The 14,616-nt window shown below is 42.0% G+C and overlaps 1 protein-coding gene across 4 annotated transcripts in view; it reads left to right on the top strand.

Moving 5' to 3' along the window:
- The first annotated feature begins 1,271 nt into the window (after positions 1–1,271).
- The window catches only part of LOC311111712 (zinc finger protein 609-like), an 88,426-nt gene continuing 75,081 nt past the window's right edge, over positions 1,272–14,616 (top strand). For all 4 annotated transcript variants that reach the window (XM_084154515.1, XM_084154516.1, XM_084154518.1 and 1 more), the window contains exon 1: positions 1,272–1,699. The gene's annotated coding sequence lies outside the window, so the exon portion shown is untranslated. The remainder of the gene's footprint in view (positions 1,700–14,616) is intronic.

The raw sequence follows: 14,616 nt of genomic DNA, 5'->3' as shown, positions 1-14,616 counted from the left end.
ACAATGGAATTTAGGTACTGTGAGTGAATCTTGTGAGGCCTTCAGACTGCTAATTCCATCAAAGTTAGGCTTACATAAAATCTCCAACTGACCTGCACTTCAAATAGTTAAATCCAAAAAAGAATTGAGGATCAAACATTTTTGCTTTCACCTCAATGAAATTCCTTCCTGTGTCAATTGTTGTGTAATTACCTTGCTGTGTGCAATCAAAACCATCAACCCTGCAGTGAAAACTCTTGGGGATACATCAATCCAGTGTACACCACACTATACCAGAGAGGTCCCGGCCATAAATGAAGTGCCACACTGACCTGGTCCAGGAACGTCACTTAGGCACTTCTGAAAAGGCTTGAATAAGTATAAGCAACACGGGAACATTAATTCCAGAGAAATTAAGTGGAGCTACTATATTGCTTATATTTAGCTATCAGTGGAGGCTGCTGAGGGGAGGACGGCTCATAATAATGTCCGGAATGGAGTAAATGGAATGGTATCAAGGACATGTTTTTTTATTTTCTTCATGTGTTTGATACCATTCCTTTCACTCCATTCCAGCCGTTATTATGAGCCGTCCTCCCCTCAGCGGCTTCCACTTTTAGCTATCCAATTCATTCAGATATACAAAGTGCCTACAGGGTAGTGGGCTAGGAGTTGTTTCTGGACTGGGCCTGTTTAAAGACAGTAAAGAACAGAACAACTCAAGAGTCAAGACATAACAGTATTTGCTGGTAATATCGTTCTCTCATTCAATTTTTCCCCCAATAAGATATTTATTCTCATCTCCTCAAAACCAATAGCTGACAGATATATTCTACCCTGAAATATGTTATGGCATCCACATGGGAAACGTATTCTGCTCTCTAAATATACAGTTATGAGTACATGGTGTCAAAAAGGCACTGGGGAAATTGTTTTTATTATCCCTAATTGAAGGAGGCACTCTATAAAATACAATTCCCTTTAGGAAATAAATAGGTCATGAATGTTTTATTACATGTTCTTATTATGTTACGCATGTTTAGTCAAATGTTATGATAAATTGTCACTCGTAGTGCAGAAAGACACATCATTAATTTATTAAGCTAATGTTTTTTTGCCATATAGTTTATGTGTTATGAATGTATTCTATGGAGATGTGTGCAGATTTCATGACATTTTAGCAAACATTTGGTCAAACAACAATATAATCCAGTCAAATTCCAGTTCTGTCTCTTTTTACTGAAGCGCACCCCTCCTGACAGATAGTTCAATCCGAGTGGAGCGTTTGTCCTGGATTTCTTAGCAGCTCGTTCTGCTTGTTGGTGACATTGTATCAATCTCCAGCATTGGAGGGTACGAACAATCAACAAGATAAAGATACAACGAAAGCGGAGGAATTAACCTGGGGAGGAAGTCTGTTCAATGTTGGATTTACTCTACAGGGGACCAAGGGGAAATATTAAATCCTTTAATGGTTTGAGATTGAACCTAAAAATGCTCGCCCGAGCCGGTATTTTCGATTTGGAACGGGATCTCAAAGTGTGATGGCAGCAGTCCAGTGAATTGCTGGCCTCTCTTTCCCTTGCAGTTGGATTTCTTGGGGAGTGCATTGGTCTGTGGTTATTTTGACAGATTTTGTTGTCATTCTTGTCAATTACTTTTACTCTTTCTATCTATGGAGTGTACGTAATCCGTCGTTGTACTGGGGTTTGCACGCGGGGTAAGTGTCGTCTAAATATAATTATCTTGTATTTTGATATGTGGTGGGACTGGGAGAGACTGCTAGCCAGCTAGCAATGGAGCTAGCTAACTAACGTTAGCTGTGCCCTGAGAGCTCATTGTTTGAGACACCTAGCTAGCAAGCTAACTAGCAATAAGTTTGTCACAGAAAGCAATGTTATTTGACATGGATACAGTTTAATGCTAGCTACGAAATTAAGGAACTAACTAACCACTATTTATTTCCGAAGAAGCCCTTTTGCCATGAACACAGAACAACAATATTCTGAATATGGATATCAGCTCGTTCAGCTAGAAGCCAACTAGCGTAGCTAGTTAGCAAGCTAGCTTGACACGCTTATTTCACAATATGCGACAGGGAAATAACAAGTCTGGTAGTTAGCTAGCTAGCCATATTGGCATTATTTACATTTATAAACTGTGAGGTGATTGGGGTTCATATTTTGGTTCTCTGCTAACCAGTAACCTAAGGTCAACTCGAGCAGCAATGTCAGTGCTGAGATTAACACCTCATGCACGCTGTGACATTATTTGATTGCTCAACCACATGCATTGCAGGGATTGCCTAGAGTGGAGCTTGTCGGCCAACAGAACATTGCATGCCAATGCAACTCTCCCTGGCTCTGCATGTGTAAGCTTGCTAGCTAAACACCGTGTTCAAATCGCATACCATTTCCCAATCTCAAACATATCTGCTATTATTACAGTAAGCACCACATGCTAGAGACAATACCAGATGATTTAGCTAGTTGGTTTGGACATGGCTGTGGGTTTCAGCAGCCAAATGCTGGTATAGGCTTTGAGAACACTCGCTGTCTAGTAAAATGAGTACAATGTCAACAACATGGTATGAAGTTATTCTAGCACTTGCAATTCATATGAAAAATAACATGACCTTGGCCGAATTCCTTGAATGTCTCACCCCCCCCCCCCCCAATAAAAAAAAGTGGTTGTCCCACTGTTTATCATAAGGTGAATGCACCAATTTGTAAGTCGCTCTGGATAAGAGCGTCTGCTAAATGACGTAAATGTTAAAATTAGGCCCATGTTGGCTTTTTGAAAAATGTCCACTACTAGCTAATCAAACCAGATGTGGGGAAAAACAACATTGTTTGTTGTGAGCCACACTTATCTTGGTTCCTTATCATTACCTTCCCTAATACATAGTAGACAGTACTTTCCCAATAGTTTTGTGTGTATTCCACATTACTGCTAGATATCCCTAGTGTAGCCTTGAGTCAACGAATTGTAAAGGCTACAGGTTCAATGCATGTGGGCAATTCCATGGTAATGGAGTACGATGAGACTCTGATTTTTCACTTTAAAATGTAAATCAAACAAAAACTATTGAATTTTTTAGCATAATTCTGTTACCAAACTTTGCACCGTTTTTCCAGTAAATGTTTTTTATTTTACTGTTCATTGTTCATAGAGCTGTATGGTTTGTTAAACTTTTGTAATCAATGGTTTTTGTTTGGCATACATTTTAAAGTGGAAAATCTGAGTCTCTGCGTAGTTCCATTACCTTGGACTTGCCCACATGGGTGAATCAGTGATTTGTAGTCTAATCAAATTGTATTTGTCACATGCGCCAAATACAACAGGTGTAGACCTTACCGTGAAATGCTTACAAGCCCTTAACCAACAATGCAGTTAATGAAAGAGTTAAGAAAATATTTACTAAATAAACTAAAGTAAAACAAAATGATGACAAATAAAAAGTAACACATTAAAATAACAATAACAAGGCTATATACAGGGGGTACCGGTACTGTCAATGTGCAAGGGTACAGGTTAGTACATGTAGGTAGGGGTAAAGTGACTATGCATAAGTAATAAACAGAGCGTAGCAGCAGTGTAAAAACAAAGGGGGGGGGGGGGGGGGTGTCAATGTAAATAGTCTGGGTGGACATTTTATTAATTGTTCAGCAGTCTTACGGCTTGGGGGTAGAAGCTGTTAAGGAGCCTTTTGAACCTAGACTTGGCGCTCCGGTACCGCTTGCCGTGCGGTAGCAGAGAGAACAGTCTATGACTTGGGTGACTGGAGTCTTTGACCGTTTTTTTTGGGCCTTCCTCTGACACCGCATTTTTCCTGTAGTCCACGATCAGCACCTTTGTCTTACTCACATTGAGGGAGAGGTTGTCCTGGCACTACACTGCCAGGTCTCTGACCTCCTCCCTATAGGCGTTCTCATCGTTGTCGGTGATCAGGCCTACCACTGTTGTGTTGTCAGCTAATTGAATGATGGTGTTGGAGTCGTGTTTGGCCACGCAGTCGTGGGTGAACAGGGAGTACAGGAGGGGACTAAGCACGCACCCCTGAGGGGCCCCAGTGTTGAGGATCAGTGTGGCAGATGTTGTTGCCTACCCTTACCACCTGGGGGTGGCTCGTCAGGAAGTCCAGGATCCAGTTGCAGAGGGAGGTGTTTAGTCCCAGGGTCCTTAGCTTAGAGATGAGCTTTGTGGGCACTATGGTGTTGAACATTGAGCTGTAGTCAATGAACAGCATTCTCACATTGTTGTTCCTTTTGTCCAGGTGGGAAAGGGCAGTGTGGAGTGCAATTGAGATTGCGTCATCTGTGGATCTGTTGGGGCGGTATGCGAATTGGAGTGGGTCTAGGGTTTCCGGGATGATGGTGTTGATGTGAGCCATGACCAGCCTTTCAAAGCACTTCATGGCTACCGACGTGAGTGCTACGGGGCGGTAGTCATTTAGGCAGGTTACCTTCGCTTTCTTGGGCACAAGGACTATGGTGGTCTGCTTGAAACATGTAGGTAATACAGACTCGGTCAGGGAGAGGTTAAAACTGACACCTGCCAGTTGGTCCTCGCATGCTGTGCGTACACGTCCTGGTAATCCGTCTGGCCCCGCAGCTTTGTGAATGTTCACCTGTTTAAAGGTCTTGCTCACATCGGCTACCAAGAGCGCGATCACACAGTCGTCCGGAACAGCTGGTGCTCTCATGCATGTTTCAGTTTTGCTTGCCTCGAAGCAAGCATAATAGGCATTTAGCTCGTCTTGTAGGCTCGCATCTCTGGGCAGCTCGTGCCTGGGTTTCCCATTGTAGTCCGTAATAGTTTTCAAGCCCTGTCACATCCGACGAGCTTCAGAGCCGATGTAGTAGGATTCAATCTTAATCCTGTATTGATGCTTTGCTTGATTGAAGGTTTTTCTGAGGGCGTAGCGGGATTTCATATAAGCGTCCGGATTAGTGTCCCGCTCCTTGAAAGCGGCAGCTCTAGCCTTTAGCTCAATGCGGATGTTGGCTGTAATCCATGGCTTCTGGTTGGGATATGTACGTACGGTCACTGTGGGGACGACGTCGTCGATGCACTTATTGATCCTCTGTAGCTCAATTGGTCCTCTGTAGCTCAATTGGTAGAGCATGGCGCTTGTAACGCCAGGGTAGTGGGTTCGATCCCCGGGACCACCCATACGTAAAAATGTATGCACACATGACTAAGTCGCTTTGGATAAAAGCGTCTGCTAAATGGCATATTATTGATGGAGCCGGTGACTGAGGTGGTATATGACTTTAGTTTTTGCTTGTAAGCAGGAATCAGGAGGATAGAATTATGGTCAGCTTTGCCAAATGGAGGGCGAGGGAGAGCTTTGTATGTGTCTCTGTGTGTGGAGTAAAGGTGGTCTAGAGTTTTTTTCCCCCTCTGATTGCACATGTGACATGCTGGTAGAACGGATTTAAGTTTCCCTGCATTAAAGTCCCCGGCCACTAGGAACGCTGCTTCTGGGTGAGCATTTTCTTGTTTGCTTATGGCCTTATACAGCTCGTTGAGTGCGTTCTTAGTGCCAGCATCGGCTACGAATAATATAGATGAGAACTCTCTTGGTAAATAGTGTGGTCTACAGCTAATTATGACGTACTCTACCTCAGGCGAGCAATCCCTCGAGACTTCTTTAATATTAGACATTGCACACCAGCTGTTATTGACAAATAGACACACCCCCCGCCCCTCATCTTACCAGATGTAGCTTCTCTGTCCTGCCGATGCACTGAAAACCCAGCCAGCTCTATATTATAATAATATGCCATTAAGCAGACGATGTTGTCGTTCAGCCACGACTCGTTGAAACATAAGACATTACTGTTTTTAATGTCCTGTTGGTAGGATAGTCTTAATCGTAGATCGTCCATTTTATTTTCCAATGATTGCACATTGGCCAATTGAACAGATGGTAGTGGAGGTTTACTCACTGGCCTATGAATTCTCAGAAGGCAGCCCGACCTCCGCCCCCTTTTTCTCCATCTTTTCTTCACGCAAATTACGGGGATTTGGGCCGGGTCTCGAGAAAGCAGTATATGCTTCGCGTCGGACTCATTAAAGAAAAAATCTTTGTTCAGTTCGAGGTGAGTAATCGCTGTTCTGATGTCCAGAAGCTCTTTTTGGTCATAAGAGACGGTAGCAGCAACATTATGTACAAATGTACAAAATAAGTTGAAAAATAAGTTACAAACAACACACACAAAAAAAAGTAAAACGGCAGCCATCACCTCCGGTGCCATAACAAGGAATACTCTATTCTGACAATGGAGAAATCAAGCTTGGTAGCAGGACTTTGATCTGGAGTGTGGACCCACAGAAGGAGTGAATTCTACAGTGACTCTGTTCCATGGGATATGATGGCATGTTATGGCTCAGTAACAAACATGTTTTCATCTTACCTGGCTTTGATCAGCCATTCACCTATGAGGACACTTTGAGAACCAGGAACAGTAGAGCATTAAACTGCAGTAGAGCATTAAACTACACTGGACACTGGACAGGGATTTTCAGCCTGTTTGTTTAGAGGCCTGAAGCATCTGATGATAGTTTTATTTCAGGAAAGGGATTACGTCAGTGGGGCTCCAGTCATCTGATAAAACACCAGCTGATGAAAAACTAGAGAGGATTTACATCCTAAAAGGTAGCTGGCAATTTGAAACCTCTCAGGGGAATCACTTACAATCACTTGAACAAAGCCAATTCGCCTAGGTTGGCTGGAATTGAAATGAGGCTAAAAGGAGGGTTCCAATTGATCCACATTTTCTGTTTTGAAATGTGCCGATTTTTATGAATGATTTGTTCTCTCAGTTGTGTTTGCTTAGCCTAATTCAAGGACGTGTATTTCTGACCTAGGCCTAGCCTATAGCCTTACTTGAAGTGTGTTTTGCACACATTTTTCTGCTCCCCTGCCACTTCCTATTACAGTTTGACAAAAGCTTTCAGTCCAGTGGGCTTTACCTTTACTGACAGGTCATGAGTAACACAGCTTCTTTACTGTACATCAGCATCTCTTATAAATACACAGATTCCCACCGGCCAACACACACAGTGCTCCCCTCCCCAACAAAAGTTATAGGTATACAACTTCAAAGCCTATTGACCACAGGGTGACGTCTCATTAAAACACCAATGGACTCTGTGGGAACCGGCAAATGCAGCAATTTTTATCCAGATTTTTTACATTGATCCATTTATGGATTTTTATGTTCTTGTAACTTGAATCTTGCCCTGTTTAATTGCATTGCTTTAAGTGTCATTAACAGCTCAATATGATTGAATAGCAGAGCGCGGGTGGTGAGATATTTAGTTTTGTGAGAACCTCAATTTATATTCAGTAGGCTTAGCTGCATTACTTTTCTAACTTAACATTTAGCCTTTCTGAAGTCTTTATGTCAAGAATGTGTCTGGTTTGTGTACTTTTTTTTTATCACTCTGTAAGCCGTTATTGGACACACTACTCACATACACTGAGTATACGTAAGGGATAAACGCCAACGTTCTGTACATTACCTTGGAATTAATAGACGACGCAGCGGGAAGAGGCGGAGCCGAGTCCCTTTGCGGAGTTCATTTTTCCAAGGTAATGTACAGAACGGAGGCGTTTATCCCGCATATACCACAGTTGCCAAAGAAAACGATATGAAAGCACACATTTACCGGTAGAAAATCAATTTTTCATTGATATTTTTAAACGCGAATTCATACTTTCTCATATTTTGGTTACTAGAGACGTGACCAAGTCGTTGGATATTTACGGACGCGACCCAGTCGTTCGTTCTTTATGTTCCATTGCCATGCTCAGTGGCAACGTTCTAAACCGCTTGCCAACTAGCTACGGCTAACGCAATCACGACCTCTGCAGCCCAAAAAACAGAAACGTTTATTCCATTGCGTTTGTTTAATCTGTTTATCCCGTTTATACCACAGTTGCCTAAGAAAGCAATATAAAAGCACACATTTACCGGTAGGAAGAAAATAATAATTACTTGTTTTCGTTTAAGCTAATTCATACTTTCTCATCTTTTGGTTGCTATAGACGCGACCAGTCGTTCGTTCGATTAGTTTGATATTTATGGACGGCACCCAGTCGTTCTTTCTTTATGTTCCGTTGCCATGCTCGCTGGCAACGTTCTTCTCTTGCTTGCTAGCTAGCCAACTAGCTACGGCTAACGCAGTCACGACCTCTACAGTCAGAATAACAGCAAATTAGCTGTTTTCTATTGACATTCATTTGGATACATCCATAACAATGAGCTGATAATGGCCGATTTTTGCCTGGCATAGCTAGAAAAGTTTGTCTTCTCGTCAGGACACTTTTCAACACTGACTTAATTACGAGGAGATTGCATTGCATATCAAACACTAGGCTAGACGCTAGCTAAATAGTTTGTTGTTAGCAAAACTGCCAAAATGACAACCGAATTCAAAAATAGTTGCTGAAAACAGCTTCTCAAACTAAACGTGGGAGGATGACAGCTTTAGCGGCGGAGGGGACAGGAGAAATTCCTGTTAATCACTCACCAAGTTAGGTCATCAGACGCTCAAAAAAATATCTCTGTAAAAACAAATCAATGCTAGCTAGTTACGTTTTTTCCTCCTCGTTGGATCTGTGTTTACAATGTATCAAATTTCAGTTTGTGTGGTAGTTGGTTTAGCTTTCTGTAACTTTCTAGTAAGTACGGTCTGCATGTGTAGGCGCATATTGCATCATGATTGCATCATGATTGCAAGGTGTCCCGTTATTTACATTTACATTTTAGTCATTTATCAGACGCTCTTATCCAGAGCGACTTACAGTTAGTGAGTGCATACATTTTCATACTGGCCCCCCGTGGGAAACGAACCCACAACCCTGGCGTTGCAAGCGCCATGCTCTACCAACTGAGCTACACGGGGCCGATATCATTTCCAACTGTCCAGTTATCTGGTTTAATTGTCCGTTCTAGAACATCCAAAACGCGGTGGTATAAAAAGCATTCAGGACACGTGCTCTTTCCATGACATGGACTGACCAGGTCAATCCAGGTGAAAGCTATGATCACTTATTGATTTCACTTGTTAAATTTACTTCAATCAGTGTAGATGAAGGGGAGGAGACAGGTTTAAAGAAGGATTTTTAAGCCTTGAGACAATTTGGACATGGATTTTGTATGTGTACCATTCAGAGAGTGAATGGGTCCTCTGTAGCTCAATTGGTAGAGCATGGCGCTTGTAACGCCAGGGTAGTGGGTTCGATCCCCGGAACCACCCATACGTAAAAATGTATGCACACATGACTGTAAGTCGCTTTGGATAAAAGTGTCTGCTAAATGGCATATTATATTATATTATTATATAAAGGATATAAGTGCCTTTGAACGGCGTATGGTAGTAGGTTTTTGTCAAGAACTGCAACGCTGATGGGTTTTTCACGCTCAACAGTTTCCCATGTGTATCAAGAATGGTCCACCACCCAAAGGACATCCAGCCAACTTGACACAACTGTGGGAAGCATTTTCTGTCAACATGGGCCAGCATCCCTGTGGAATGCTTTCGACACCTTGTAGAGTCCATGCCCCGTCGAATTGAGGCTGTTCTGAGGGCAAAAAGGGGGTGCAACTCAATATTAGGAAGGTGTTCCTAATGTTTGGTACAGGGTAGTTGACTGCGATGACCTGGTGCGTATTGCCATTCTGTTAGACTATCAAAGGACCTTTCTCATCATTCAGGCTAGTGAGGTTTTCAATTGTCCACAGATTTCTGTATTACTTCTCCCTTACTGAGCTCACTTTGCAGAATACCGGTTTGTGGCCAATCCACCCAGTGGTCTGGCTGTGCCACTTTGCATTGGTACTGATTTACACAGCAGGGAGTCCTGTCAATGCAGAAGGTAAAGTCTGTAGGGGTTTTCTAGTTATTGGTCAGTGTGAGCCACTGTCTGGATTAACAACACGTCTCTGTACTTTTATTCGTTTTATTTTATTTAGCCTTTATTTAACTAGGCAAGTCAGTTAAGAACAAATTCTTATTTACAATGATGGCATCCCCTAACCCAGACGACGCTTGGCCAATTGTGCTCCGCCCTGTGGGACTCCCGATCACGGCCGGTTGCGATACAGCCCGGGATCGAACCAGGGTCTGTAGTGACGCCTCTAGCACTGAGATGCAGTGCCTTAGACCACTGCGCCACCCGGGAGCCCACAGTACTTGCCCCCTAGTTTATTGTGGCCTCAGCAGATAATTGGATAAGTGAGAGCGGGGCAACGTTTTGCTGTAGACTGCTTCCTGCCAAATGGAAAAGGATTCCAGTGTTTTCATGCTAATCGCACTAGGCCTAAATGACCAACCCTATAACGACGTTATCTATCTATCTACTTCTGTTGGACATAAACACACACAACCTACCTAGTTCTGGTTTGGTTAGGCCTATTACCGAAGATTTTTTATAACCAAACCAATATACACCACAGCCTGTCGTTTCAAATGGGAACAAATGAGCCATAGTGGGCAGAACAAGTAAGGAGGTGGGCAGAGCCAAGCACGAGCTAGGAAGAACCTATTGGCGTGTTCTAGCATGAATTTGCATATTTCCGTTGGGGAACGCCTACTCTGTGCGTACAATAACTCAATTCGCCTTTGCACGCCTTCTAAACAACGCACTTTTTTTGAAACTTTGGCAAAGGGTAAAGTCTACTAAACTTAGTCCACTCTGTCCGTAACAGATTGTAGTTTTGGGAACAGAAAACTGTATTGAGATCAAATGTTTAATCGATGAGTAAATTGGCAAAATCCATCTCATTCCATCTTTTCCCACTGCAAGCCACTGGGCTTCCTCTCACTACCATATTTGGTAGTGAGTGGAAACGCCAACCGGATGCTTCACATTTATACATCCGGTGAAATATCTGTCTCATTGTTCTATCTGTGCTATTAGTACCTGATGCCTGGTTTGATCTAGCCATCTGACTGAAATGCATAAGACTAGGACAGTTGATTAGGCTTAGTTCTGTCTGTCTTTTCCTAGCGGTTTACATTGTTCGCAGCAAGTGATTTGCAATGCCAGTTGTGTCAAACAGAAGGATTATTGTCATTGCAAAAGATTCATTATGGGGACTTGGTCTAACCTCAATGTACAGTCACTGCAAACAAAGATGTTGCTTATGATGAGACAGTAGCGCAATTCAGTTCATAGAATAAGCCATGGCCTTGTGGTGTCCCCCTTGGTAGACTAATTATGATTCAATTGGCCTGTTTCTAGACAGGTGACGGGCTGTTGACGAACTGTTAAAATAAGGTGCTTGTCTGATTGCATTAAATACATTCAACACGCTATTGCTTTTGAAATGTGTGTGAGTGATACCGGGGCTTTTAGAACTGTCTTTAAACCCCCTTATAGCTCTGAGCTACATGGCAACATTAATCACTCACCTCACTCAGACCTGACACTAATCATCGTTCCATTGCACCACATGGCATGTTTGACATTTTAAGCTATTTTCTCTCTGTTAGTTATTTTTCACAATCCACATCGAGATGCTGCTGTTGTCCAGGCCTAGGAACCCCAGGAAGAGTAGCTGCTGCTTTAGCAACATCTAATGGGATCCTAATAAAATAAATACTAGGGGCAAGTCTACATTCAGCGTGTTTTAGCGTATGACTAACCCTACCGTTCTGGTTAGACTCATTGTTAGGTGAGATGTTCAATGTCCCCCATACAGACTTATGAAAGGAATAGTTTCTGTTTCCAATAAGGTATTTGGCCTATGTCCTGTAATCCAATTGTAGGTACAGTATTGATTGACCAGATACTGGTTTGAATGTAATATTTAGGTCTAAATGGTAGTCATTCTCCTTTATCATGCCGAACACAAGGAATGTCCCTTGAATTGGTCAACTCTCAAGTCCGTTGGAAATGAATGATGTGTGGTGAATGGCCCAGAGCCTCGATTCAGCCCAGTTCAGAAGATTGACACACATTTGAGTCACTGTTGTTCAACGCAGCATTGGTTATTACATTTAAGCTTGGGCAGTATACCATATATACCTTTTGTAACTATTTCTTTGAAGTTTTTCAATACATTTTTATATTTGTAGCTACTTCAGTGAATACCTGCAGTCAACTGGTGCAATATGTTAGGAGATAAAGCGGATCACGTTCTTCATTTCACCTGTCACATTATTTTACATCATGAAGCTTTTACCATAGTTCCCCAGAACAGTTGAGCCAGTCACTTATTTGTTTGTAAATAGCACAACAGTGAAAGCGGGAGCAGGTGAGTCAAGCTGTCTATTGACAGGGGTCGCGTTTTATATTGAATGTCAAGTGTTTTTTTGCTTAAATAGTGAACAGGGACATGCAACTATTGTTTTCCTTCACAGAAAATACATCAGTGCAACACATTTTGCAGAAAATAGCTTAATTTTCATCAGATGACAACAGAAGTGCAATGCTATTTGGCTGGCAGCCACAGTAAATTAGTAAATGAGCTTACAATGAAAAAGCAAGGTCTTTTTTTTTGCTAAAACGATGCATGGCCATCATATTTCTAATGTTTATCATAGAAAGAATGTAGCCAGCTACATTTCCTAATGTTTTGCTTAAAGTAGGCTGGCTGAGAAAAAAAGCTCCACATCAGAGGGCTGTCTGCTGATTAGAATGCCTGTTTTGAATTCTCATCCTGAGTGGAGAAGTGCAACTGAAGCACAGCATTAGTCTGATGCCGAGCAGAAATTACAATAAGAAGCATTTTTGATCTGCGTTTACAAAACGCAGCAAGAGATTTCTTACGAATTGTATCTTTTTTTCCTGCGTGGAAAAATAAAGAATTCTGCATGAATGAGACCTGTAAGTTTAACTTGCTAGTTATCTAAGCAAGTTACTTAATAAGGTGACGGGGCATCATATTGTGTAAGCTTTCTGCCGTGTTTGAGAAGTCAAAGCCCTTGGAGGAGTTATCTGTACAGCTGCCACCATCTTGATTTCTTGACCTTTTTTCTCTTCTCTATTCCCGGCCCGTCTGCCCCTCCCCCCCCTCCGGTTGCCCTAGCGACTCCAGACACACGGTGTGTATACATGCTGCTTCAGAGCAGACAAGTATGCATCTGTCATGTGAATTTCTATCTCTAATTCAACCTAAGCTTGAATCATTACCAGAGGTTGTAAGGCTCTGGTTTTAATCATCAATGATTCAAGGTCCATAACCACGAAGAAGGATTTTTTGTATGTTTATTCATGGAGAGCTCTGGCGCCAAAGACACAAACATACGATTTTATACCTCCTGGACTTGACTCCTCCCACCTTTAGGTGATTTTTCTAAACAGTTTCCGCCTTCTCCCTTGAATGTTTAGTACCGCCCCCTCTGTTAGTGGGTTGACACTACATGATAATTCTAACATTTATACTGTATTTGGGGTGAAATCCTTTAGTCATTATTCTTAAAATCCAAATTAATCTAACAGCATCCAAAACGTTGTTCATTTGGACAATGTCTCTCGTTCACATTCACTTGTAAGTGTCCAAACTCACCAAAAATTACATTATGTAGCACCTACCTATACATGTATAACTTTATGAGCTGGATTGGCTGGATTTGAAATGTATTTATTTTCGTTTGCGCTCGTTAGCATATTTAGCTAGCAGCCTCCACGGAAATTCGCTATTACCAGAATGCTAACACAATTAGCACAAGTAACTGATCCCCAATGGTCATTTTTTAGTTTTTTTGGTAGCGTTAGCGCCAGTCGGCTGTACCTGCGCCAACACTTTTTCATCTTAGAGCTTGTTCTCCATCTAAAAATAATAATAATAGTGAGCCAACATGTTTTCGGCACTTTTATATCCATGACTGATCAAATCTAATTTTCTCATGCTCTCTCTTGTCCCTCTGCAGCAGACCTATGGTGACCAATATGTTTGGAACATTGAATCGCAATACATGGAACCGTGAGAATCGCAATACATATCGTATCGGCACCTCTAAGGGTCGTGATAAGATCGAACCATGAGGTCCCTGGCAATTTCCAGCCATATAGCTATCATTTGGATGTGTTCAAACCCAATCAGATCAATGATTGTTGTTATGTTTCAGTGGGTTTTATTCGAGTTAGGCAAATATTTAACTTTGGCTACCTGAAGTAGCCTATTACCTAGACCTTTTTGGTTTCAGAAATAGCCACTTGATAGTACTCAGGCATGTGTTTTTCATTTTCATGCCAAGATTGCATTGGAGGTTTCCCTTTTTATGAACATGTCTTCTCTTCTCATGATTATAACTGATAGCGATAAACTGTTTTGCCAGCTGTTAAAAAGGTATGCTAACACATGGAACATGAGGAGGCCTGTCAACCAAGTGAAGGATCTCTTTGCTTGAATTCCTCTAATTCAACATTGGCACGTAATGTAGTTCCTTTGGGTGTAAAATGAAGGTCAGATACCTTGTACCGGGAAGAATCGTCCAGGTTGCTGTGATGGAATAGGCCTAGAGATAGCTTTTATGAGCAGCTGGTATTCCTTAAGGTGTTTTTGTTGTAATTTGGAAATGTTACATTATCTAGGGTAATGCTGTCCTCCAGGATCAGACGGTGCTTGATTTAGGCCTACTTGACTCCATTTAAGTTACTCCACATAGGCTACG

The sequence above is a fragment of the Coregonus lavaretus genome (genome assembly GCF_964263955.1).
Source record: "Coregonus lavaretus genome assembly, chromosome: 37".
In the NCBI taxonomy this organism is placed as follows: Eukaryota; Metazoa; Chordata; class Actinopteri; order Salmoniformes; family Salmonidae; genus Coregonus; species Coregonus lavaretus.
The sequence above is the reverse complement of the archived record's forward strand: the minus strand, read 5'-3'. Positions and strand labels throughout refer to the sequence as shown.